The sequence below is a fragment of the Callospermophilus lateralis genome, unplaced genomic scaffold (genome assembly GCF_048772815.1).
Source record: "Callospermophilus lateralis isolate mCalLat2 unplaced genomic scaffold, mCalLat2.hap1 Scaffold_741, whole genome shotgun sequence".
Lineage (NCBI taxonomy): Eukaryota > Metazoa > Chordata > Mammalia > Rodentia > Sciuridae > Callospermophilus > Callospermophilus lateralis.
This window is the reverse complement of record NW_027515428.1, coordinates 455232-480802: the sequence shown is the minus strand read 5'-3', so window position 1 is coordinate 480802 and position 25571 is coordinate 455232. Positions and strand designations below refer to the sequence as shown.

Below are 25571 nucleotides of genomic sequence, written 5' to 3'. Positions count from 1 at the left end.
GAGGCCATGAGCATGCTCAGTGTGAGTGAGTCCCACAGGTGAGCAAGCACTTGGGGCGCCTCTATCGGGGCGCCTGAGGCTGAAGGTAGAGGGTCCTGGACCCCTGGTGCCTGCCAGGTTTCCCCTGCCTGTCCATCAGTTTATGCTGTTGATTTTTGATATGAGACCACAAAAAATGCAAAATCCACAATACTTACTCTAATAATCTCTGATATTGTTGAATAAAAATATTTGGAAAAGGGCAAGATTAAAAATGGTTTCATGATATTGTTTGCCACTGCAAGATATTTTATATAATATATAACTTTATATAAATTCTATCACTTTTGTGTTCCAAAGCAACATTGAATCTTCATTGTTTTGAGACTCTACTTTGTTCAGGGAAGATTATCATTTGACGATAATGTCTGACTTTTAAATATTGCTTCAATATACTATGTTGGAGTAAAATTTGTCATTAATATTACTTGAATCGATTATTTAATCATTTAGACATTCAAAAGTTAGACTTTGTCTTTCTCTCCAGTGTATTAATCTTCAGAAACTTCAGAATTTCACATGATAATCTTAGAAGAGATTGTTACAAGAGAGAAACAAATATAAATAAGGTGTAGATTAATGCCGCAGTCCGGCTGCAGCAAAATAACCGGGGGGTGACGGGCAATTTGTGTAGACTGATACAGCAGGAGTAGGAGCCCTTTATTGTAGGATAGGAGGGGTATATATACATTCCACACAGCTTATCTTAATTAGCATAAACTAGATACAGCAGTCAACCAATAAGGAATCTCCACACTTAATGGCTCGATGGTGTTACTTCACAAACCACTCCCTCTGGCATTTTGCCAGGCGCCATCCTGACTTGTTTACAGACTCTAACAGATTAAAACTCATTTTTGAGGTATGTGACAGAAGTCCAATGTGACACAGCAAGAGGGCTGCTGCAGGTACCTGAACAGCAACCCTGAGTGAGGTCACAAATCCAGGTCACTAAAGATTTTGGAAAAATAGGTGACAAGTAACATCAAGCTCCTAAAATGGTAGCACATAATTTTTCTTTGAATATAATGTATTATATGATATGAGTGAAATTTGGGGTCATGAATTGTTCATTTTAACTACTTCAATACTATCATATCCTGATTGATATCAGAGGTACCAGCTTCCAAAATGAAGATCAAAAATTTTTAAATACATGAAATACATCTGTACATTTCCCATTATTTAGGACACTACTTAATAATTGTGAGTATAGCGGAGCTTTGGAAATTCTGAGTGGAAATGTGTATTTTCTCTTCAGGAGTAACCCTCATGTGCAGTTAAAGTTTGTATGATACAGTGAAAGCATTGATCATTGCTCAAGCAAGTCCAAACTACTACACTTGTCAAAGAGAATTCTCACATTAGATTCACTGCAGAGACCCAACTACTCAAGAAATCAAGCAGGCGGGGTCAGCACTGGCTACAGGTCTCTCTTAAGTTGACCAAGGATGGGGCTGTTACTTCCTCCAATCACCAGCTTTCTTATCTGTAACAAATATCCATGCTCATATCAACTCTTCAGGGTTTTGGGAAAATTGTGAGAAAAATATATATTGGGTCTAATGTAAAGAGAAAGCTCAAAATCCTGAATATTCTAACTACCATCAGGGGTCATTTCTAGGGGTAGTGATGTGTCTATTCTAAACACAGTAGAAAAAAAAATTACTACACATATCAGCTCTTCCCCTTGGGGCCAAAATCTTGTTCTGAAGTTCCTCCAGATCGGATCATGCAGAGACCTGGCACACACTGGTGCTAACAGATGATCTTATATTCATGGTTACAATAATCATCCATACCCAAATGACAAACCTTGTTTCTAAAGTGTTCTGCGAAAGCAATGATGCGAGCCGTTTTGACCAGAATCCTGAAACGAAAGTTGAATTCACATTATGGAATCAACGAGCTTAAAAAATATTTCTTTTCATTTTATGTTTTCACACGGGGTTAATGCATAATGGAATCAAGTACAGCAGGAGCTCCAGTGCAGGCCTCTGAAATTCCTAGCCAGTGTAATGTTGGTATATGTGCATGCGTATGCTAGTGTGTGTGATTTATTACTTTATATGTGAAGGTTTGCAATGACAAGAAAGGAATGCACTGCAGCAAGTTGAATATCTTAGCTATTGCATTTAAAAAATATTGAGTACCATTACTATGAGAATTATTCAGTGGAAATACATTGATACATTGATAAAAACACAACATTTAATAGGAAATTTAGCATTCTTTTTTTAGTATTTGACAGACTTAAGTTGAAAAAATTACAGAGAATATACTTTTATTTTGCAAACAGACTTGTGATTATGAAATGAGACAAACACTCAATAATTATAAAGAATGGAATTATAGATTACATAAAACAAATAAAAACTGACTTTCTGCAATTTCAAAGTCCTTCTCCTGATCTTCTTTTTGGGATAATGTTACAAACAAGATAGCATGTGCCCATTTCCATACATACCAATGCTTCAATTTGTTTTTTCTTGCCTGTGACTTTTATTTTTGGTGCTTTTCTGTCTAATCCACATCCTGTAATGTTAAATACAGTTATAAGTGCTAACCAAATTCTTATAGATTAGATGCTATTGATGATAAAGTACTATATATAAATCTACACATATGTACATTTGTGTCTTCAAATATATATAACATAGCTATGTACACATGCTCTCACATACAGTCAACTTCCCATATCCACAGGTTCCTCATCTCTTGAAATCAGACCATGGATCAAAACTATTTGGAAAATTGTGTTTGTACTAAATATGCACAGATTTTTCCTATTGCTATTCCCTAAATGATATGACATGATAATTATGTGTGTACCATTCACATCACATTAGCTATAAGTAATCTGAAGCTTAATTAAGTTATATGGGAGAATCTATGTAGGTTATGTGCAAATTATATGCAATTTTATATGAGGGATTTGTGTATTCCTTGATTTTGGAATCAACAGGAGTGGGGAGGCTGGAACAAATTCCCCACAAATACTGGGAGATGAGTATACATATAAATGTTGTGTATGTATGTGTATGCAGATAGATGGTCAAAAAGTTAAGACTTATTGTTTACTTAGTTTATGCTTATCAAAATATTAATCAGCAAAATAACATTCAAAAGCAATATTGAAAATTCCATATTTTGAGAAAAGAAATTAAAGCATAGTCAAAAGATAATTAATTCATTATAGGTTCCCACAGCATCATAGATATGACACCATAAGATGTCATAAAAAATATTAATGGGTATTATTATGTTAGTTAACTCTGCTTACTTTCTGCTAACAATACTGATCCAGGAACAGGAAATCTTTTAAGTTAAAATAAAAAAATTCAGTATCTTGCAAGATAATTTAGAAAAAATTAACCTAAACGTAATTATTACAATGTTGTGTTGCAGAGAAGTTGAAGAAAAAAGCATTTGGCCATTTGTATTGCTTGTGAGGAAAAATGAAAGAATCTTAACTTGCAGCAGAACATGTACCAATAAAAAGTCAAGAAGTAAAAGATATAAATGCATTCTTTATTCATTTCTAAATGAATAAAACATCATTAACCTAGGTTCATAAATCCCAGATGGACCGTGGTGAGGGAAGTGACTCATGGGTCCACAAACACTGCGTTTTCCATTGTTGAAGGTTAGTTACTCAAAATTTTGGAGCCACCTCAGTGATGGACAGGTGTCAGTTGTCCCATGGCTAAAGTGATATCATAGATGGGACTTAGGAGACAGAGGAGATACTGAATATAATCAACATAATCATAATTCAACAGATCCTTAATGAGAATGCTTGTGTACCACAGCTGCTATGGTCTCCTGGGGGTGCCACTTTACTGAAAACATTGAGTCCATGAAGCTATTCTACACAGTTTTTAGACTATTTCAAAGTGCAGCAAACAACATGAACTGTGACCAAAATTGAGTGCCCAATGGAAGACATGGTGTTTTTTCCTTATTGTTTTTGACTATAGTTAATTAAAAATTAGCACAAGAATCCCCTAGGAAGTGGTGTGAGGCAGTGATACCTGATCCTTGTGTTTAGCTTTCCAGTATAGAATGTATTCAGCACACTAAGTTAAATTTTTTTTTATTTCAAGGTAACTGAACTACACAACATCAAAAATATAACCAGACTGCCTCGAGAGACAAAGAAGCATGCAGTGGCAATTATCTTTCATGACGAAACGTCAAAGAAATTTGCCTGTGAGTCAGGTAAGCCATTACAGACCCATCTACAGCTTGAGGACGTTGAGCGGCTTCTGAGACAATGACCCCGGCAGATGAAGATGCGAGTCTGGATTGGATGGCTCATTGTAATGAGAGGGTTGTGGAGGATGTTAGTCGCCAGTTCAGCCTACTGATTTCTCCAGATGTTTTGGGTACTTATTGTCATCTCTCTGTGCCTTCTCCCAGGTGGTCTGAGAACTCTGGCACAGTTTCCATTCAAGCTTTGAGAATTAAGTAAACCATACCAGGGCGATGTTGAGTGAGTGAGCATGTGATTAGTATCCAGGTTTTTGCAGAAAGTAGCTGCAGGTATTTTGTAGGGCAACAATAATGCCACTGTACAAAAGCCTGGCAAACTCAGCCTTACTCCCCAAACTTTGCAGAACATAACTTTGGGCAGTGTGCTGCTTTCACCGGTTCTTGGTACCACAAATAAATACATTTCAGATTGCATTTCAACATGCCGGTTCATAAAGCACTCTGACAGTGGTGAGATGCAGAACTTTTTAATTTGAACTTGCAATATCCTTCACGTTGGAGGCCCTGCGTCATGTCTGAGTTGACAATGCTTTTCAAAGATTTTGCTCAAAGAAACAATGTGTTTGCTTTATAATGCATGTTACCAAAAATATGAAGGGCTCGAAATATTTAAATTTAAAATGGTTATGTAGCCTTTTGGGAGAAGATTCTTAATTTTTTAAAGGAAAAATGAAGTGTCTGGTTTATAGAAAGTTGAAAGGTCTAATTAATGCTAAGTCATATTATTCTAAAGCTGCTGATGTCACTGTGCATGACTGAGACTGCTCACACCCCTCATCTGAGCTGACCTTAGTCTTCCTGGCCTGACCTGGAATGTGTCAAAGTGCCCTTCTTTCCTTGGATGGCTTTATTCATCAGTCCTTCTTCATTTGCCATCTTTCCATATCTCATCCTTCAAAACAGACTTTTGGGAGGTACAGGGATGTCTGTGATTGGTACTATAAATCCCCGTCTTGTAACAGTACCTGTCTCAGCCTTATTGGTATATTGTTATCCCAAAATATTTTTACCTTCTTGTTCACTGTCTTAGAACAGTCTAGTCACTTCAATTTTTCTGAGCTCTTAAATATATAATATTAATGTCTCTTATTAAATTAATAACAGCCAGAAAATTAGTTTTCAAAAACATGATAAAAATGATTTTCATTAATTTAATTGTTGTTTTTCACTATTGTTTGACTTTTTTTGAAATTGTAGTGAGCAATGTTCTGCATGTATAAGTGCAACTGAAGTCTGTTATTTTTGGAAAGAATGATATTTAATTATATTTTTTAAGTCGCAATTTTATTTAGATATTCTTTAGAGAAACACTGGCCTAATTTGCATTTATTTAGTTACTTAATCATTTAATAGATTGCCTTTTATATTGTGATTTTTTGCTGAGATTCCAGAAGAAACTTTATTTAATGCAATTTTACATTTACACAGATGGCTTTTCTGACTTAAACAGCTATAATCCATTCTTTTCTTAAATTCCTATCACTTTAAACAAAAGCTTGAGATTAATGTGAAACTGCCCTCTTTCAATTTTTTATTTTCTATAAAGTTAGGGAGAATGTACACACACAATTTCCTCTTGAATACCCCTGCTGCTCCATGGCATTTTTCCAGGTGTCGCCTGAATGTCCTCCCCTTTATGAGCCACAAGGTGTCTACCAGTGCATCAAATGAAAACAGGCTCTTACTCCCATTCTGACAAATAAGTCATTAGAAGTATTATTTTCATCATCCCAAGAACCCAGACTAGAAACATTCACTTCCATAAGATATTGATGTTGGTAAAGAAGAAACTCCTGTGTACATAGCTCAAGTTCAGCAGGAGTTCAAAATGTAGTGTTTAGAATTCTCAAGTGTGAGTGGAAGAATGTTGTTAAACTCCACATCACAGAGCACCTGGGTCTCCAGAGAGTAAGTGTCATTGCAGCAGGTGGCACCTGCACCTCCAGTCCTGGTGCTGCGGTCTGAGCATTGTATCTTTACCTACAGCTCAGCACAGACGAAACCCACTCCTCCCTGGGTCAAGTTAGCAAGTTCATTTGAACAATTTATAGAAAGGTTATAAAGATCAGGAATTTTGAAATAAAATTTCTGAATATACATAGCATACAGATCTTGGTTTCTAATAACAGGAACTGGGGCATGAGTCCATGCTTATATAAGTAATTAACTGAATAAGTAAATAATGGGAGCAGATAGACAAATGTCCCATAAGAAAATTCCAAATAATTCATGCAGAGGCCCTGCTCTCAGGAGGGCTGCACGACTCCCCACTCTGTGACTGTGAGCTGCCCAGATGACTTCCTTCCAAAGGAAAAAGCATAGAAAGGGGTGGGTGGGAGAGAACAACTAGACCATAGGGAAGCTGTCAGAGACCACCTCAGCCATGGTCAAGGTCCACATCAGCACCGGCACTTTACCTCATCACCTTCCTCCCAGCAACCCACAAATCAGTGTAATCCTGAGAAAAACATCACACAAATCCAAACGGAGGGGCATTCTACAAGGTGCCGGACCAGTACTCTTCAAAACCTTGAAGGTTGACAAAATATGAAAGTCTGAGGAACTGTCACAGCCAAGAGGAGCAAAAGGAGTCATGAGGAGAAAACGTAAGTGGCATCCTAAATGAGACCCAGAAACAGAAAAAAGGGCAACGGGACAAAACTGAGGACACTCAGTGAGGAGTGAGGAGACCTTAATAATTTATCAATTAGGACCACTAATTAATAAGAATATATCAACATTGTTTCATCAACGTTAGCAAATGCACATAGCAAAAGTAAGTAAAATGTAAGACTTAATAACAGAGAAAATGGGCATACAACAGCCATATTATCTATGCAGTAATGCTTTACATCTGATGCTATATCAAAATAAGAAATATTTTTTTAAAAAATTAATGTGGAACTGACATAAAATATATATCAATGAACTACATTAAGCATAAGGAAAATGCAATGCATTTTAAAGGATTTAAGTTTACTAAAGAAAATTGGATATTACAATCAATAGTAATTGAATCTTCACCTCATCAATTGCATGCGAACAAACGGCTTATCTGGGAATGCCACTGATGAAGAAACTACAATCAGCATCATCACAAAAGAGTTCTTGAACACAAACCCCTTGGGGACAAAGATGATTTTTCAACCTGCCTGTAATTTGGATCAGTCACCCCTGCCAGTGCCATAGCTCCCTTCTTAGCCTGTTGACTCAGAGGTACGAGGAGCACAAAGTGGCGAGGGGGAGTCTTAACTTCCAGTTTAGTGAAATCTTTGTTGTACCCCCCAGAAGAAGCATTATTCTCTCTGGATCTAAGATGTCTAGGCCAGCAGAACATAAGGTTACAGGAACAGGAAGCAAAAGCTTCCCTCGTGGGGCACTAGGGGTGGTAGTGAGTGGTACCATCCCTGTCTCCACCCCTTGGTCCCTGGACCCATGAATTCTTGCAATGGGAGAGACAGTACCATATAGTGGATGCTGACATAGAGGATAGACACTTCTGGAGTACCTTGCCCCAGGTCTCACTGTATTGCCATCTAGCTAGCCCTGGAACTGCATCTTCCAAAAGTCCTTTCCATTATTCCTTCAAACCAGCTGCTTCAGGATAGTAGGAAACAGAGTCCTCACACTTATTTCCAATGAAGATGCAGAGAAGAGTATGTTCTCATAGGACTAGATGGAGCATGAATTGTATTAATTATTTTTTCAGAGAAAATGGCAACTATATATATATATATAATATTATATATAATATATTATACATATTATATATATTATATGTTATATATATTATATATCAGTGTATATATTTAGTGTATATATATATTTAATCTTATATATTTAATATTTGTATATTTATATATATTTGTGTATGTATATGCATTTTAGTATATATATATACACACATATATATACATAAATAAATATATATATATATATTGTATACACACACACACACACTTGATTTATTAAGGCTCTTTGGGACCATATCCCACATAAACATACGTGCCAGCACATGAGGATGTGGGTTTAAGTACACAATGTATAATGGAAAAATGGAAATAAGTACCTATAGAGTGAATAGTTGAATAAACAATGGTATATCCTTATCAAGAAATATGTGATCATTAGAAATAGTTTTACATGCAAAGCAACTGTTTTAGTTAGCATTTTTTTCACCATGACTAAAAGACTTGACAAGAACAATTTAGAGGTGGAAAAGTTCATTTCAGCTCGTGGTTTCAGAGGGTCAGTTCATGGTCTGAGGATTCCACAGCTCTGGGCCCAACGTGAGGCAGAACACTGTGGCAGAAGGGCGTGATGGAAGAATCAGCTCAGGACAAGGCAAGCAGGAAGTAAAAAGAGAGAGGTCCACCCAGCAAGGACAAAATGTACCTCCCACAGCCCTGCTTCCTCCAGCCACAACCTACCTGCCTACAGTAACCACCCTTTAATCCATATCAGTGGATTAATCCACTGATTAGTTTACATATCTCACAACCTAATCATTTCACTCCTGAAAATTATTGCATTGTCTCACACATGAACTTTTGGGGGACACCTCATCTCCAAACCATAATAGCAACTACTGGAAAGTGTATGTGGGATACTCACATATTAAAAAGAAAACACAGAGAGAGAGAGTTTTAGTAATTTTACCAGGGTGAGGGAACGTGATGATGAGCTGTATGAAAAAGATTGTTGGGGGAAAATGCAAATAAAAGAGGGAAAGAAACAAAATAAAATAAACAAAAAATAAAAAAAAAAACAAGCATGTAATTTATTCTATTTGTATGAAATCACTCATATGTGAACATATGTGAACACATGTAAAGTTATTACCAATAAATACAAACTAAACCTCCAGGAAGTTCATAGTAGTGCACCTATACCATAGGCAAATGTAAGAAGAAAAAACACAGCTGAGCCATGGAATTCTTGAGGCACAGAGAAACCAGATTTGTTGTGCACTGCTGTGGGAATTCAAAACATTGCAGTGACTCTGAAAAAAAAAATTGGGGGCAGACTCATAAAATTAAGCATGCAATGACCATTGGAGACAGTAATTGCACTCCTGGGCATTTATCCTAGGAAAAAAAATGAAAATGCACACATACATATACAACCTGTATGTGAATGTTCACAGCAGATTTATTCAAAGAGCCTAAAGCTGGAAAGAACCCACAAGTCCTTCCAAAGTCATGTACATCATGCCATAGAATACTCCCCAGGGGGGAATAACTATTCATACATACAGCAACTTGGATAAATCTTGAGGGTATTATACTAAGTGAAAATAAAAAGCTGATCTCAAAAATCTAGTATCATGTGACTCCTTTTGTTTAATATCTGTGAAATGACAATTTTAGAAATGGAGAACATATTGGTAATTGAGACAGGTTAAGAGTGGAGTTGGAAGCATGGGGACAGGAGAGGTGTATCATGGTAAAATGGTAATGTGACCTGGAATCTGAATTATTATTAATTATTAATGCATTAATTATTATTATTAATTATTAATGCATTATTATTATTAATGCAGTACTTTGATTGTGGCAGTACAAACACAAACCCACCAAGTGATACATTATATAAAATTTACACACACACACACACACACACACACACACACACACATACACACACCCACATAAAACTGGGGAAATCTGAATAAGACTGGTCAATGCTCATTGGAAATACAGTGGTTGTGACATGATACTACAATGTTACAAAATACTACCATGGGCAAGGTGCGGGGAGGAGGACTGGACAAAGCGTACCCAGGCTCTCTCAATCTCTGTATTAGTATGCTCTATTTAAATGAATCTGCAATTCTATCAATCAACTTTAAACAAATTAGATCTGTATTATTATGAGGTTATCTATGATGTATTTTCAAGTTGTAAAGAAAAAAAAAAGGATTAGAAAGTTACGTGAGAGCATCTTTGGTACAATTCAGATGTGGTAAAAAGAAACTAATAATACCAAACAACAAGAAAACTAATCCTCAGTGTGTGCCTGAGTGGCCTGCACATGTTTTATGAGCTTGGAGGCTCTGCCTGCGTGTGTCCTGCTCTTCTCCCAACATGGAAGCCTTGGGGGGGCTGCGGTCCCTGCCGCCCAAGCCTCAGCCCCACTCTTCACCCTGCCAATTTCCACGTCCTTCTGTTTGGGGCACCAGTGTCTCCTGCTTCCTGCTTCCTCATCTTGCATGGAGACTTTGTTCCAGCCCCCACTGCACCCTGACTCTGGGCCTCACTCACTCTGCCCCAGACTCTCTGCTCTGCCAGTTTCCACGCTCCGTGAAGAATGTTGTTTTCTAAAATGACACCTTTTCCCTAAGATGGTTTACAATATTCAGTAAGATGTGTTATTATCTTAACTTATTATTCCCTTTTTTCTTAGGAACACTTTTTCAGAAGATTCTCTTTAGTTTTCTGCTTCTCATGCTTTACATCAGCTAGAAAAGATGCTGCCCCAAATGCACAGATTCAGAATAAAGTTGATAGGCATGCAACTCTGCCTTCCTGTTGATTAGCATTTCTAAGCTTTATTAAGGGATTGTTGACAAGTGAAATTCACCTGTATTTAAGTTCCACATTATGATGCTTTGGGGTATATTACATTATAAAATCATCATCCCCGTGACCCATGTCACCTCACATAGTTATCATTTTCTTTTTTCTTCTTTTTTTTCCTTTGTGCATGTGTCAAGAACTCTTAAGATCTTCCCTCTTGAACTGTGTAGAATGCTTAATTTTAGAAAGACTTACTGTCTGCACAGAAGCAGAATAGGGCAAGGGTCCCTTCTGTAAAGCTTCTGTATTTCAGATACTCACCCCAGATCACAGTACGTTTTTATGTTTTTGATAATAGAACTGGCTTAACAAAAAGTTAGGCGATAGAACAATAGAGTTTCATTATGTTAAACCAGTTGTATAGTCAAATATGTCAAGCTATTGCAAATTTAGAATGTATAACACAAAAGTATAATACAAAATAAAGGCTTGTAGATATCTAGGACAAAGGAGGAAGTTGATTTTATTGCATGTGAAAGGCCAGATTAGAATGTGACATTAGAAAAATCCTCAGTGCTCCTTCCCAGAGTCACAGGGTTTGGGGTAAACATGAGACTTCCGTTTCCAGTGACATCAGTCCAGTGCTTTTATGAGCAGTCCATTACTTTGGGGGTAATGGGGGACATTCTGGCTTACTGACTGTTCAGTACAAAAGACAACTTGGACAGAGTTGGAACAACTTCTATTTCTAGCTGACTCAGCCATCATGGAACAGAAATGCTGGTTTATGACCATCTGCTTCTTAGCTACTCGGCTAAGAGATGTGGAAGAATTTATTAAAAACAGAATGTAGTGGGCTTATGTGATCCAAAATGTGTTGGGATTCTGAAGCTAACTCTGCAGAGAAAGTGTCATGCACGTAGCAGCAACAAGGGCCGAGACTTTGAATCTGTGACGATGCTCTTCACAGACTCACATTAGAGAAAAACACCAACTTTCTGTTGCTCCTTCTCATGCAAAATTTAAATTATTTTGGTAAAATTTGGGCATGGTTCTCTCGGGTTGTGATGAGAAATAAATCAGAGACAAAGCTGATTTGAGCAAAGTGTGCTACAAGGTTTTTCCTGAGTGTCTAGAACGTCTGTAAAACGGGTAGGTTCAGCGGACAGCAGCCCCTGCCCAGCACCAAAATCACTACTGAGGTGAGTTGATTCCACCTAAGAACAAGTATGGCTGATACACCATCGCTGAGAGGGGTTCCTGGTTTAGGACATTATAAAGAAGAGAGAACTAGATTGCTGTGAGAAGAAAATACAGAGGCTGACGAACAATTTATTTAAGAGTATTCGAACAAGTGTAGTACCTAAACTATTGATGCATTTTGGTTCACTCTCCAACTAAAGACTAAAGTGCTCTAGAAATTAGCAGCTTGAGAGTAAAGTCTAGTACATATCCTGAAAATCTCCTTTCTTCCCCAAACTCCAGTGGTTTGCTTTCCCAGTTTCAGCCTGTCTAGTTAGTGTGCCTGCTTCTGTACTCTGGATACTAAAGGAAGCTGTCACCTCCTGGCTTTGGGGTCCCAGCACAGCCACCAAGCTGCCCTTCCCACAGAGAAACCTTCCCTGACCCTTGTGACCTGTCACTAGGCAAGCCAAGATTTGCCATAGGCAACCAAGCTCAGAAAGTGATTTTAGGACTACTTTTGTGCAAGAGTCTAGAAAATGTTTTTTAAATTTTATGGACAATGAGCACACACTGTCTGTTTGAAAATGGCCAATGGGGAGGCATTGTTCTTCTCAGTCCTTATTTTTATACATTAAGAAAATGGACTTATGCTTTATTTTTATAATTTACATAAAGTATAATACCTTTGATGTGCCATTCCATACATTACCATATGCTACTATTATATACAGAATTATGTTTTTTTTTTCCCTGAGAAATCAAGCCTTCTATAATTGGGTGCTAGACTTTTTGAAATCTTTGAAGCAGAAAAGTGATTTGAATATTTTTCTGCAGAAAAAAATTCCTTTCATTTAAAGGCTGATAAGGACTTAGAAATACTGAGTATGTTTCTTAAAGTTCCATCCATCTTAATGAACTAATAAGAATATGTAATACTTTTTTTGAACTTTTTAGAAAACAGTGCAGATAATATTTAGTAGTGCAATAGGCTTTAAGACTGAACTTTTTAAAAATTTTTTTGTCAACTTGTCCTGTACATTTCCGTCTATTTGTAAAAACAAAAGATTCACTACAAACAGATCAGAAGGTAACTTAAAAATGCATAGTGCTCTGCTAGCACGAAACAGAACAGTAGCATAAAAAGAATTTGCAGTGAATTGATTAGTTTACCCTAAAAAATTGTCTATTCAAGTCCTAACCCCAGCGCCTGTCATACAGGTGACCTTATTCTGAAATGGGCCCCCGTGCACATCTCATCAAGTAAAGATGAGATGGTACTGCACCAATGTCAACTCTACTGTTGTATTTATGAGAAAAGAGGGAGATTTTGGGATACAGACATATACAGAGGAGACCTGGAAAAAGGTTTGTGGAGAGGGAGGTGCAACCAGGGAACCGGAGCATTGCCAAGGCCACCAGGAGCTGGGAGGGAGCCTGCAGCAGACTCCCTTCAGCCTCCAGGAGACACTGACACTGACACTGACTTAGGGCTCATCTACAGAACCGTGAGCAGCTAGATCTTCGTTGCCTTGAACTTCCCAGTCTGTGATAATTTGTTCTGGCTGTCCTAGGAAAACAAGATAGAGCTCTTCCAAATCAAGTTTTAAAACATTGATCAATGGTTGCTGAGTTACAGTCAGGAGCAAGAAGTCTGGTGTCACCATTGCACACTTGGGTGACTACAGACAACAACAATGTACTGTACATTCTCGAAAAGCCAGAAGAAAGGGTATTGAACATGTTTGCCCTTGTTAAAAACAAAGTTCAAACCCTTGAAGATTTCTTAGCTGCTTTCACACCTTGGTCTGTCTTTTTCAAAATGATTCCTTTAAAAACATAGAGGAATTTCAGAATTTCTTATTTGCCATTATTCATTGAATGAATGCCTTTTTCTATCCACCTGCCTACTTTTGAAACCCAAAATTCTATACAAATGACAGGTTGTTAAGAAATTATTTTATTTTTCAAGTTCACACACACACACACATACACACACACACACACACACACACACACACACACACATATATATATATATATATATATATATATATATATATATTTGCAGTGTTGTAGAACTATATATATATGTTTTTTCAAACTTTTTTATTTCAAACATTTATATATATAAAATAATTAAAATATTCATATATATACAAATATGTATCTGGCACTTATTATTATGTACTTGTTTTATGTGTCACTTTAAAAATTTAATTAATAAAAAAGTTAAAACTGGTCATGGTAGTGCACGCTTTTAATCAGTGACTTGGAAGGAGAAGGCAGAAGGATCTCAAGTTCAAGGTCAGCTTGAGCAACTTCATGAGACCTTCCCTCAAAATAAAAAATAAAAAATTTGGGGATATGGCTCAGTGGTAGAGCAGCCCTGGGTCCAATTCTCAGTCCTGAAAATATATGTGTATGTGTATACACATACACACACACACACACACACACACACACACACACATACACACACATGAACATGAAAAATTTAATAATTTTTTAACAACCTGTCATTGGTATACATTTTTGGGTTTCACTAAGTAGGTGGATAGAAAAAGGCATTCATTCCATGAATAATGGCACATAAGAAACTCTGAAATTCCTCTTTGTTTTTAATGGCATCATTTTGAAACAAACAAACAAACAAACAAAAAATACCCAAGTGTGGAAGCAGCTAAGAAATCTTCAAGAGTTTGAACTTTGTTTTGAACATAAATGAGACAAATCAATTCCTATTTTTGAAAATATAAAAATAACATTTTTCTGTTTATCAAAATCATAGACTTTTCTCTAAAATTACAGCCAGTGTTATACATGAACAATTCACGAAGCACAAAATTCAAAGTTCCAAGTAAAATATAACAAGTGGGTAAAATGCAGAATTCAGCTTTGGGCCGGCGCGGGGGAGAGGTGCCACGGAAGGGAAGCTGAAACATGGAGAATGTTCTTAAGAGGGCACACCGGGCTCTGAGGCGCCTCTGAGATGACCCTGGGACAGATGTGCACTTCAACAGCAGGACTTCAGGCTCCACAGAGGGCCTTGGGCCTCTGCACGTGGAAACCGCCCCTCCCCTTGCTGGGCTGTTTGGTCTTCACAGTACCTTCCTGGTTCTGGACAACCAAGCTGAAGACCCATGAAAAACGAACCAGAATCTTGTCATTCAATTTCAGCACCACATGCCCCTGTGCATCCCCACGTGCAACTTCTAAAATGTGGATTTACCAGCAAAAAGGACCAAAATCACAAGCAAAGAAGCACAGTGGGTAAAAGTCAGAAAACAGACAGATTCATGTGTGAGGAAGATCATTCAAGTGCTTTTTAATAGAATAGAAAAGTTGATGACCTACTGTTTCATCAGTTTGTCAATGATGTCAAGAAAGTATTTTTGCAGCAATTTAAACTGATGATGTAAATTTGTATTTGTTAGTGTGAAAAGATACACATTACATCCAGTGAAAACCAGAGTTTGCAGTGCATATACCATAAAGACACCCCATATATTTTTTTGAGGAATTGTCAGGGATTGAACCCAGGGGCACTTAACTACAGAGCCACAAGTCCAGCCCCCCTCCCTTTTTTGCATTTTATTAGAGATATCTTCAAACATACATGAATGCATACACATATACTCAAATCCATGTGTGCACACAAATGTACAAATTTGTCATAAAACATGAAGTCCTGAAAATTCATCTCAATGATGCTGTTTTTTAATGGGGATGCCAGTTATATTTATTTTATATTTTTGTATTCTAGAAATTAACTAGTATGTATGTATTTTGTTATTTTAGGAATTACTAAATATCATGCATAGATAATAAATATTACAAATACTTACGAACCTACTAATCACCTTATGAAATAAATACAGCACAGTATAAATACATGATTCATGCTTTTGTTACAATTACATCAGTCACTAAAACTGTAATACAACATTTTGAATGTTTTCTTTTGTAGATATTTGTGGTTTATACTACTTTCACATTTACAAGTATTACTAAAAGTGATAGCTAATTGTTTTGCAGTTTATGAAATTTATATAACTGTATCATACTCCATTCATTGGAAGTTGCCTTTTGTCCTCAAGATTGCACTTCTGAATTTTTTCTTTGATAAACATAACTCTAATTATTCATTTTGCATCATTACAGGGTTATACCATGCTGTATTTTGGATAGTTAAACTATATTCTTAAAAATACATGCTTATCCAAGTTGGTATCCATCAGAATAATTACATGGTTCTTTCCCTTTAAACAGTTAATAGGATATATTATATTAACACATTTCCTGGTATTGGCCATTTGAGGTCAAGGTTAGGGTCTAGATTATAGTCCAGCAGACTGTGTTCAAATTATCTCTGTACTTCTGATTCCTTCTCTGAAAACCAGACCAATAGCAGTTTCATCTCATGAAATGTAAGAAATGTTTAATATGAAAATAACAAAGCTGGCACTTATTAAGCAATTGATAAGTGTTAGTTAATATTATCATCTTTAAAAGTAAAGAGTGAATTGAAAGATTATTTTTAATAAAAATCTCTGTAACACATAGGAATTGCATGATCCTACTCCCAGGTGTGGTGCATCTGTTGACTTTTTGTGCTCCCCTAGTCCAGGTTTGGCATCAGGATACATAAAAGAATTGCAAACTGTTCCTGTTTTTGAGCTCTAGAACAGTTGAAATAACAAATGAAATATTGCTTTCACATTGCTCTGAAATCATCTTAGCCCAGTACCTTTTGAAGGGCACTTTGTTTACAGATGTCACTCAGGTCCTCTACACCTATTTGAACGCATTCTACTAATTTGGTTTTTCTGGAACACTACCTAGCTCTTCCTGGTTTTCAGTTTCCTCTGCATGGTGAAGTGGGCATCAATTTCATGGTTCAAATCCTGGTCTCCTATTCTCCGTGATGTTTGGGAGAAAGTTACTTTATTTCCACAAAGCTTTTCTTTGTATATTTTAAAGGTTAACTGCCAAAAGTACTGAAATTGTTGGCCACTCAGCACAGTGACTGAGACTCAGGAAGTGCCCTATCGATGCTATTATCACCTTTAATTTGTTATTTTTATTTGATTTTGTTTGCATACCAATTATATTCCCATTACTGATACTGTGCACTAGTATTTTCTTCTCTTTTTCCTTTTAAGCTCTATAGAATGTGTAGGAAGGTATTATTTATTTTTGCTGTATTGTATGTCAAGCACATTGTGGAAGCAAGGGGAAGAAGGGTCTGAGAAGCTCATTCTATCATGAGAGAGATTGTAATGGTTGACTCTTGAATTCAGGCTGCCTGACGAGGTAATGTGGATGAGAAGAGGGTGTTTGAGTTTGCAAATATGTCAGGATAAACAATGGATTGATGTTCTTGGTGGTTAAAGTAGTGTTGGAACTGAGATGCTCAGTGTAGTAAATGGGAAACAAGGGGGGTCTCCCCTGAGATTACCAGTCCATGCTTAAGTCTCTCTCTCCAACATACTGACTTCATTTCCCATGGATGCCCACCTGAGTGGGATTGCTGAATCATATGGGAGTTCTCTTTTTAGCTCGTTTGAGGAGCCTCCATCCTGTTCCTCATAACGGATATAGGAATTTATATTCCCATTACAATGCACAAGGGTTCTCTTGAAAATAGCTTCAAGGAGAGATGTGAAGTTTATTTAGACATCTGCCTTACCACAAATAGTTGATTCTTCAATCATAGAAGCCAATGCTTTCAAAATAGCCAACACACCAAAACAGTTGTTGCTGATTGTAGCATGTTTTAGAAGTGATAAAATGATCTTTTTCTAAGAAAGATAATAATGTATTATATATTATATATCCAAAATTGCTTTAAAATGGGTTTGGAATGATCTTACTACAAAAAAGTTCTAAGTATGTGTGGTGATAAATATTTCATTAGCTTGATATAATATTTCCACAATGTAAATACATCAAAACATTACATTGTACTCCATAAATATCCACAGTATTCATCAACTCAAAATTTAAATTTAAATAGAAGAAAGTAGTTGGTAAGAGCCAGGGAGCAAATACTAGGGTAATTCAATGACTGTCATTATTTTATTCCATTTTTTGATTTAAGTTTTAATTGGTTTATATTAATTATACAGAATAGCGGTGATGTGTATGTTTGTACATTTATATTACTGATTTGATCAAATTCGTTCTCTAATACCTCCTCTGAACCTCTCCTCTTCCCTCCCCTGATCCCCTTCTTCCACCCTAGTAGAAGAAGGTCTTCTGGCCCCTCCACCTTCATGAGATCCCTTGTTTTTTTTTTCTTACTTTTTCCTCTCTAGCTTCCACATAAGAAAGGAAACAAAACTTTTGACTATCTGAGTCTGGCTTATTTCACTTAACATGATGTTTTCTAGTTCTACCAATTTTCCTCCAAATGACATGATTTAATTCTTCTTTATGGCTGAATAAAACTACGTTATGTGCATATAACACATTTTCTTTATCCATTTATTTGTTGACAGACACAAAGAATGTTAGTTTCAAATAGTTCTAGTGTGGTAGCAGGTTTTGTGGTGATTTCACAATTGGACACCTAGACTGAATCCATAATTTAGCTGTTGTGAATTGTGCTGCAATAAGCATAGGTAATATGCATTACTAAAGTATGCTCTTACTTCTTTTGAATGAATGCTGAAGAGTGGTATAGCTCTCTGAGGAGAGGTCCAGAGGAGGTATTAGAGAATGAATTTGATCAAATCATATAATATAAATGTACAAATATACACATCACTACTATTCTGTACATGGTAGTTCTACTTTTAGTTTTTTGAGGAAACCTCATATGATTTCCATAGTGGCTATACTAATTTACATTCCCATCAACAATGTGTAAGAGTTCCTTTTTCTCCACCTCCTCAGTAGTATTTATTGCTATTTGTTCTATTCCAACTGGCATTAGATAGAATCTCAGTTTAGTTTTTATTTGTCTTTGCCAGATGATTAAAGATTTGAACCATTTTCAATAAAAATTATTGGCCATTTGTACCTCTTTTGAGAAGTGTCTATTTAGTTTGTTTGTCCATTTATTGAATAGATAATTTGATTTTTATTGGTATTTAGTGTTTTGCATTCTTTCTATAATCTGGACATTGATTATATTTCAGAAGAGTAATGAACCAAAATTTTCTCCCAATCTGTCGACTGAGAGAAAATCATCTTAAAGTGCTTTAAAATAATATAATTAAAAGTTTATTCTAATATAATTCTCATACTTGCTTTATGGAAGCATTTAATTGTATTTAAAAATAATCTAATTTTGTTAGATTCAAATAGTTTGGGTACAGTAACAGATTTTGTGTTACTTTCACATTTGGGTTTTCAGTTTCCCTGGATTCCAGAGCCAGAAACCTGTTAACACCCACTGTGCCTGATACCATGCTAAGAAAGACCAGGCAGGGTCCACTTAATTTTCAAAAGAAATCTTTCTGTTTTTCAGACATTCTTACTAACTTATAAACTCAATACCTTATTTTTATGACTTTCTGTAACCCCATAAAGAGCAAAAATAGAGACTAGGAAATTATAAGTTCACAGTCTGATAACCTTTGTCTCCTGTGAATTGAAGATTTGTATTAAGGAAGCACATCACATTGACATTTGAAGGATTTGTCTGTTTTGATAACTATTATTTCTTGAGCAGAATACACCAAAAAAAATGTCTGCAGCCAAAAGCATTTTCTTTGGCGGACCCACTAGAAGTGCCGTGAAGACAGCAATGGTGTTTTTTGTGTTAAGTACCCCGTTGCCATTTGCTTTGAGCTATTTTTCATCTATTTTTAGATGTACTCCTACTAAGAAGGTAGCTATGGTTCACTAAATGGTACTGAATTTATTTATAAATATGAGACAGATGCCAACATAAAATTCAATTTAACGCAGGTCACCATGGTCTCTTTAGATGAGAACTTGTGGCATTGATGGAAGTTGCATAATGACAAAGAAAACTGAGTTTCAGAGATCAGAATGTTGGAGGCCCAACAAAGTGTTACTATGGTCCAAGGATATGGATGGGAATCTTTTAAAAATTTACTCATCTCCAGACCAGTTCCCATTAGGAATTCCAGAAAATAAGGATTCATAGGAGTGTGCCTGACTGGGAGACACACCATGCTTGTGTCTACCACTACCACGCGCTGATTGTGTGAAAGAGAAATCCACCCATTGGAGTGGGAATGATCATTTTACTACTCCCACTCTGGTAATTATTGTGGATACTCCATGCTTTATGCTCAGGGTTGTTTTTAAGCACATTGGAAAAAAAGATGGAAAAGTCTTCCTAAAACATAAGTAAAAAGATAAAATTCAACTTTTGTCTGAATAATTAGTTGGAAAGCTCCGTTGTCTAAATGATACTGGTTCATAATATCTATAATCAAATTTTAAAGAAAATCATTGTTTCTTTTAAGAAAGTAGGTAATGTAGGGCAATGGAAACAGATGGATCCAGTTCAGCCTAATATGTACTCCATGGCCCCAGACAAACTATCAAATTCCTCTACTGAGGGTTCCTCTACTGCATTTGTTCAGTGTTATTTGGTATCCCTACTGTGCTCCACATGCGAACACATTTAAATCTCATAATAATGCCCACAACACTTTGAAGGTTATTATTCCCATTTTAGACGTAATGAAACATAAGCACAGAAAGGTCATGACCCCCGTATCTAGTCAGTGCTACAGTCAGATCCAAATGCAAGGAATAGAAGTGCAGAAACTCTCCTCCCCATGGCCAAGTTTCGTACATTTTGGCCTTGTGTTATTTTTCTGTGAAAAGGAATAATTTATAGTTCTGTTGACAATTAGGTATGGTAGGTCTGAAGCCCTGGCACCTAGCAGATCCTTAATGAACTGTGTTCTTCATGTGCAATAAGGAACAATTTTATTTCATTACTTAGGAAGTTGTAATGCTTAATAAATCTGAAAACATTTAGACGTTAACTTATTTAGCTTTTACTGGCCCCTGAAATTCTCTCCACTTCTCCAAACCTGTCCTTGGAGTAGCAGTTAAGGATATTTCACCAGCACCATCCTCATCATCACCATCCACCTCTTCATGAATCATCCTCAAATTTAATAAACGATCATATTTTTTTTTCATTTTTATCTCCTATCAGTTTAAATAGATGTGTCTGACATATTTTTACTATAGCAAGATTCTGTAGCCACTTTTATAAAACCTGCTAGCAACAGGATTATATTTCAAGTTTCATTTCTTGGTAATCTAAAACCAGTGGTAATTCATTACTTCTTTCATGTTAAGAGAAAATGAAAAAAAGAATGGTTTTGCTATTACTTTGTCATATTAACAAAGTTGTCACTCTTCACACACACAAAAAAAATTCATTTGACCATCCGACTTCATCCATAAATCGCATACAGTTACTGAAGAAAAGCTTATCCAGGGATGAATTTCATGAAAGCACCACCTTCTGGTTCATTTAAGGGGTCAGATTTTTTAATTAACTAGTTCCTAAGTGTATTTTTCCTTTTTTTTTTTTTTTTTTTTTTTAGAGAGAGAGAGAGAGAGAGAGAGAGATAGAGTTAGAAAGAGAGAATTTTTTTTTTAGTTTTCGGCAGGCACAACATCTTTGCATGTGGTGCTGAGGATCAAACCCGGGCCACACGCATGCCAGGCGAGCACGCTGCCGCTAGAGCCACATCCCCAGCCCGTGTATTTTTCCTTTACAAAATCATTTCTATTGGCCATTCGTGTTACAATGAATCCTGGCTTTTAATTTGCTTTATCACATACATTGCAAGCCAGTTTCTTTGGAATTTGCCTATGTAAAAAAAAAATTGTTTTGGATGTTCTTTTATGTGATGCTGTAAGACTTACAACTAATCCAATTGAATAATGTCTTTTTCTTCTTTATATGCTTTTCCAAACATTGTTGAAGAATAATGCTATCCTAAAGCCCCCACACATCCCACCCTAATAAAGATCAACTATCAATTTTTATTTTATTAAGTACAGGTTTGAAAGTTTATTAAAATATTTTGAAGGGTTAAGCAGGGTCTAGAGTAATGGACTCATCAATTCTAGAGAAGATCTGAAAGCCAGATTTCTCAGTTTCTTCTGGCATCTTTTGTGTCTTCATCACATAGGTAAACGCTCAATGACATTTAAAACCCTGCACAGCAGTGCAGTAGAGGACCTCAGGTGCTGTAACCTCTGGGTTAGTGTTGAGACCAAATCAGAATTCATTCTAAGGTCACAAATCAGAGCTGTTTTATTACCTTTTCACGAGCTAAAATTATAACATGAGTATATCTTATGGGCAGAGAGTAAGCTTTATCTGTAATTTGTCAGGGAAATGAAATCTGTGGTGTGACCAGCCTCTCCACTCGTGGATCTGGGAGGGTGACTCACCTTGAACTGCCTTGGTTGAGACTTTGCTTTTAAAGATGAATCTCGTGGTGCCTCATGCACACAGTGACAACCCGTCTTTACCTAGCCAGCATGTCAGTCAGCTCCTCAAGACAGGGGTTGGTGGTGAATATTTGTCTTGTTCTGAAGGTCTGAGGTCAGATGCTCATGTTCACAGCTGTAAGTTCAGATGCTGAAGACAGAAAGTATTCGGGTCTTCTGAAGTGTTTTCTTAAACCAGTATCTTAATTGTTGGAGAGGAGAGGTAAATCGACGAACTGACCTTTTCCTACATAAGTGGCACCAGCGACATTTTCTTCGGCCCAGGGTCTAGTAGTAATGAAAGATAACAGAACACTATTACAAGATGTTCATAGTCTCGGTCATTCTGAAACCAGTTTATTTCTTGTTTCATAAATATTAAAAATATTACTACAGATAATTCTTAAGTGTAATTTTTATGAAGATAAAATTACTAAAAGACAGTTGATACTTCAGTGTTTTCCTGGGTAGAATCAAGTGAATTCTGAAACATGGATCAGGGAAGTATGGCCCCATTTCTCATTCTTGGACAAAGTAAAAATCAACACTGTATTAACATTTGCATAGAAGAAGCACTCACCCCCTGGACTTCAGACAATGCCTGTCAGCACTGCTCATTCCCAGTAAGATTAGGCACGTGGTCTGTTCTCTCCCTCTCCTCATATCAGTACATTCCCACTGGCATCCCTTGATGAATACCAGAGAACAGAATATGTTCACCTTCCCGTCTATCTTCCTTCACTAATCAATTCAAGAAATATATTTATTAAATGTCAACCATGTAAAGCTTGATCCAAGTCAAGAGGAAAGCTCCACGCTGGCAAAATGCTACCGGCAAAAAGCTGGTAATCCAGTGAAAAAAGAAGAAATCGAAGTTCAACAACAAGTAAAATGTTGAATACTATGGTGACCAGTGCTGTCAGAGCAGGACCAAGTGTTTCTACCTCAAGAAAAAGTGAACTTTACCCTATGTTCAAGGAGGTGATGGTTCTACATTTTGGAGGGAAGTGCCTTCAAAGTTAGGCTCCTGCCCTCCCACAGAGACGGGAGGTGGAGCACTATCCTTGTTTGCTAAGAGGATGGCTCCTTGTGGTGGAGAAAGGCTCTTCTGGGTTTGACAAATCCACCAGGGATTTTTAAAGAGATTTATATACCAAAGCAACAATTACAATGACCAGTTTCCCAAGGCAAAGGCCCTACTGAAAGGAAGAAAGGAGACACCTGGATTCCTCAAGGGCATGGGGAGAGGCCTTCAAGGGCTGGAGGCAAGAGGAAGATTGTTCTAAGTGTAGGCCAGGCCCTGGAAGGTGACTCGGTGGTGCAGCACTTGTGTGCCTGTTGCCCTGGGTTGGATCTCCAGCACCAAAATAAATAAATATTTTAAATGTATGATATGTCAAGGTCATTGTACTGTCATGTGTAACTAATTAAAACAAATAAAAAAATTTAAAAAAAAAATTAAGTAAAGTCACAGGGAAAAGGTAAGACTCCTGATGATTCATAGACCTGGCTGAAGACCTTGGCTTGCTGAGATGGGATGGCATTGGACGGCATGCAGTGTCCTGGCCTAATGCACATTCCAACAGGAGGGGAAGCAGAGCACAGGAGCAGGAGGAGACCAGAGGAAGGAGTTGGACCAACCAAAGTAAACCCGCTGGTTATGTTGGCAAGCAGAGAAGGACACTGAGTTGGCCACAAACTAAAAGAAAGGCTCAGGGTCCATGAACAGCCCAAAGGAGGGGACAGAGACACTGAAAACTGTTAGCAGAACAAAATGATTTGCAGACTTTAAGCCAAAATTTGAACCAAAATGCATGGTGATTTGGAGGGACATTTGTACTGTCCAACAAAACATAATCCCTAAACAGCTGAGCTTTCCTAAACTCTTCCATTGTCACCAAGCATAAATATCTCTGGTGTCAAATCAGTGTAGCCTGAGGATGAAGAGACTTCACAAAAACAGCAATCCTAGAAACTTAGTGGAGTTTATCTTTTGAGACAGAACTCTTTCTTCAGCATAATTATTCACAACTTTTACATTTGTATATAAAATACAGAAGTGTCACTTCATAAAACTGCATCAAATAGAAAAAAACAATGATGCTTATTTTGCACTTCAATGAATTTTACATATACTGGATAAAAAAAAATGTTGTTTCCTGAGAATATTACCATAGAATGAATTTTAATTTTTATTTAATTCTAAATAATGTTTGGAGAAATTTTACATCTGTGTTTCCCAAAATGTAAAATTCATTTTTTGTAAGATAAATGTCTACTCCATAAAGAGAGGGTTGCTAAGAGATCATGGGCCATGTTAGCTTAATAAGAACCCAACCATTTTATTTACCATAGAACTTCTTAAAGCACTTATTATGTTACTGAAAACTACACCTGTCCAAGGAGGGTGTGGTATAAAATTTTCCTAAATATGCAATTGATGTGTGGATGTGTTACCACTGTGTACCGGTGACGAGTCCTTGCTTCCCCAGTATTGAAGTACAGCACCAGAGAAGCACACCGAGGCAAGGTCAGAGTGGAAAGTAGAAGTTTATTAAAGGACAGCAGAAAAGACTCAGGAGGAAGAAGGGGACCCAAGAGATGGAATCCGTGGGAGGGCAAATGTATTCTTCTTTTTATAGCTAAGGTATTCTTCTTTTTATAGCTAAGGTATTCTTCTTTTTATAGCTAAGGTCTTCATTTAGCTTTCTTGCATTCCTGTCCTTTGTTCTGTCAAGGGTGGGGCACAGGGGGGCCAAAGGAGTAATCTGGGCAGGAAGGACTTTTGGGTCAGCATCTTCAAGTTTGCTGGGAGCTGTTTCATTAACACTTCTTTAGGATGGGCTCTGGGCCTTGGGGACATTAACATTCCATGAGTTGTCCTGCTCCCCCCCCCCCACTTCATTAATTCCAAGAGTTGTTCTGCTTTTCCCGGAATTCATTCTCAACATGGCCTCCATTTTGGATCTTACTCGATATTAGACCCGATTTACCTAACTACACTGACTACCTGTCTTTAAATATGGCTTCAGATGGATACTTTATTTAAATCTCTGAATCTAGTTCTGAACCTAGTTCTGCAGAAACATAGAAACAACTATTAAATTG

General features: G+C 36.9%; 1 pseudogene; it reads left to right on the top strand.

Annotated features, from left to right (window-relative positions):
- The window catches only part of LOC143386121 (docking protein 6-like), a 103805-nt pseudogene that overhangs the window by 21155 nt on the left and 57079 nt on the right, over positions 1-25571 (top strand).